At 42.2% G+C, this 3,561-nt stretch overlaps 1 protein-coding gene across 1 annotated transcript in view; it reads right to left on the reverse strand.

The window, feature by feature from the left end:
- The window catches only part of LOC112107388 (dimethylaniline monooxygenase [N-oxide-forming] 5-like), an 85,200-nt gene that overhangs the window by 5,778 nt on the left and 75,861 nt on the right, over window positions 1-3,561 (reverse strand). The gene's annotated exons all lie outside the window — the stretch shown is intronic.

Here is a 3,561-nt window from a genome sequence, read left to right on the forward strand (position 1 = left end):
CATTTAATTTTAACAAAAACACAATTACAAACAATTTGAGTTCAACTATACACTGTAATGAAAAACTTTAGTGTCTTCCAGTTTCTCATAAATTAAAAGCATTTATATGAACTGAATTTTTCTGGTTTTTATACTTGCGTAGTCTTTTAATAAGTCACTGAAATCTAAATTTTTTGCAATAGTACTTTCAATTGAAATTAATGCCAGTCCTGACATACGATTTTGAGACATGGTGAACCTCAAATAATTTTTTAGTAATTTCAGTTTTGAGAAACTGCGCTCACCAGAAGCCACTGATACTGGTAATGTTAAAAGAATGCGTAATGCTATAGCAGTGTTTGGAGTGAAAAAATCATTTCTTGCTATAAATTCTAATACTTTTAGAGGAGAAGTTTTAGGACTTATTAGCTCAGATAAAGCTATTAATTCATCATACAATTCTACTGCATCAATGTCAGCAGCGTTATCAGTACTGAGCGCTAAATGTAGGTCTTGGCACCGCTTCATGAGGTCTTCTTTGGAAAACTGATTTTTAATATTTCTAATATCGTATAAAAATTTTAAAGTTTCACAATGACTATGCAACTGACAAAATCTTTCTTCAATGGAAGTTATAGCTACATCCAAAATACAATAGAAACATTCAACTTTAAACCTTTCGTTTGGATCGAGCATAGGATCATCATGAGCCTCATAACAAAACTGTCTTGTTTTTTTCCGAGGACGAATGAATTGTTGAGGTGCAAACGTTGGTTCAAAATCAAGATCCTCTGCTATTGTTGTTGCTTCTTTGACAGTTTCTTCAAATCCTTCATCTGAACGGTATTTTTTTAAATATTCCAGCGTTTTATTCAAAATCATCTTTGCCTCAGATATGTCTATGGTTATGTTCTGCATAACTTTGCTGGTCAAATTAATTTGATTTAGAATATTGTGCCAAATAACCGTGCAACATGAAAATTGAAACTGCATCATTTTCTGACCCAATGTTTCAGCTTCATGTCGAAATGAAGGATCATACGACAAGTCCTGGCTTATTTCGAATAGTGCATCGTAAATCTCTCCTGATGAATATCGGAATGGTCTAATAGCTTCTATCCTGCTTTCCCATCTAGTTTGACTCAGAGGTTTAAGTGTGAGTTTTTGTTCAAGATGCTTCTTCAAGACTGCCCAACGATGTGTGGAAGCATTAAAAAAGTTGTAAATTGCTTGCACTGTGGTAAAATATGAAACGGCATCTTTAGATGATTTGGCGGCATCACCGACAACCAGATTGAGCGAATGCGCATGGCAAGGAATGAAAAAAGCTCGATTATTTAAATTCAATATTCTTTGCTGTACACCTGCATGTCGTCCTCGCATGTTTGAGCCGTTATTGTACCCTTGGCCGCGCATATTTTCTAAAGGTATTCCATAGTGTTCCAATCTCTGTAGAATTACATCTGTGAGGGCTTTCCCAGTAGTTTCGTTCACTGGTATAAATTCTAGAAAGTGTTCACAAATTTTCACTTCTGCATTTTCATCAATTTTCAGAAATCGTAAAACTATTGACATTTGCTCGGTTTTGCTCAGATCTTGAGTACAATCAACTATAATTGAGTAATATTTGGCATGTTTCAAATTCGATAAAATTTCATTACGCACTCCATTAGAAATTAATTCTATTATCTCATTTTGTGTATTTTTACCCAAATAATGGGTGTGAATCTCTCCATATTTCACTCTTCGTACATGCTCAGCCATAACATTATCAAATTTTGCCAATAACTCAACCAATTTTAAGAAATTTCCATTGTTATTCTCATATAAAATATCCGAGGCTCCACGGAATGCGAGGCACTGTTCGGCTAGGAAATTAATGATTGCCAGTAAACGTTCCAACACTGCTTGCCAACGTAGAATTTCTGAATTTAGTTGACGTTGCTGTACCGCATCGATTGTTGTACCGGTACGTAATCCAATTTGTCAATGAGCGTAAATGATTTTCTGATGTTTCATGTTCTTTCAAATGCTGATGCAGATTTCGCCAGTCATTAAAACCTGCAGTTGCCAGAAGAATGTCCGAGTTACCGAACAGTTTGCAGCAAAAACAAAAAACTACATCTTTGGTCTGTGAATACACTAACCACGATCTATTAATTTGTTCCCCATTTTTCATTTTTTTCTTCATACTGGATGGCATAAATCGACGATTCGACTCATTACATGGATATTCAAATGTAGGATCTAGTTTTGAAGGACCTTTTTTCACAATAATTCGCATTGTATCAGTAATTATTGTCGGCCATGTACTTGGATCCGATCCTATGTCAGTCTCTCCACCTTCCAATAATTGTTCTTCAGTTTTAGATTTGGATAACAGTTCTTCATTTCTGGACTCTTCAGCTGAAGTAGTAAATCTTTGGATGGATTGTGATTGTTTGTCTGTATCAGTTAGTGAAGATAATCTTTGGTCAGATTGTTGTTCATCTTTATCAGTTGATAAAGGTAATCTTTGGTTCGATCAGTCTTCATCAGTTGATGAATAATCACCTTCAATGCATTGCTTAGAGCTTTCTCCATGATTGTCGACTTTTTTAAAATACTTTTTTGAAGTACGAGATAGTTTTTCTAATTCTTTTTGCCGTTTCTCTCTTTGTTGCCGGTAAGCAGCACCAGAAAGTCGTTTTCGTTTTTGTCCCGGCATTTTAGCCCTATAACCACTGGCACCGACGTGAAACGGAAATTAGCGCGAATGGCGCCGATAGGGCAACACAGTACACACACGTAATCGTGATTTGAGTGACCGTGTCACAACGTGACATGATATTTTTCACGTCACACTCCTATTGCACTACTGTACTTGCCGTAGGTAAGGCGCTAGTCATTGGGGCGAGAGAGCTCCCCACGAGCTCGGATACACACTGGACCCAGCCCTGCTGGTGTTTTCCCAGCGCTGAGGCCGCCCAGCTGGGAGCCTGAGGGGCATGCAATGGAGAGAGCTCTGTGGCTGGAGGAGTCAAGGAAGAGGTGCTGGGCTTGCTGGACAGATGCTGCCCCTCTCTGCCAGGTCGCTCGCTCCCTGCAGGGGGGGAGGCAGAAGGAGACTCCAGGCACCGGCACCCTGAGGCCACCCTGCTTGGGAGCCCGAGGGGCATGCAATGGAGAGAGCTCTGGGGCTGGAGGAACCAAGGAAGAGGTGCTGGGCAGATGCTGCCCCTCTCTGCCAGGTCGCTCGCCCCCTGCAGGAGGGGAGACAGAAGGAGACTCCAGGCACTGGAGTGCTGTGAGGGGCTGGGGAGGGAGGCAGCAGCCTCTGGGGCTCCAGCAGGCAGAAGCTCCCCAGGGGTCCTGGGGACCCTCCCGGCTGGCCCGACTCTTACCTTGCTGCGGATCTGGCCTGAGGTGGAGTCATCTCCGGTCACCGCCGCTCCCAGGGCCAGGGGTTGGGGCTGCTGCTGGATCCCAGCCCTGCTCATCCTTGGGCTTCACCTTGGCCCTGGCACGAGCTGGGCTCAGCCCGGGCTGCCGCTCCGCTCCTCTCTCCCCTCCCCGGCAGGAGGCGGCGCAGAGAGGAGGAGG

The sequence above is a fragment of the Terrapene carolina genome, unplaced genomic scaffold (genome assembly GCF_002925995.2).
Source record: "Terrapene carolina triunguis isolate 2854851 unplaced genomic scaffold, T_m_triunguis-2.0 Scaffold212, whole genome shotgun sequence".
Classification (NCBI taxonomy): Eukaryota; Metazoa; Chordata; order Testudines; family Emydidae; genus Terrapene; species Terrapene triunguis.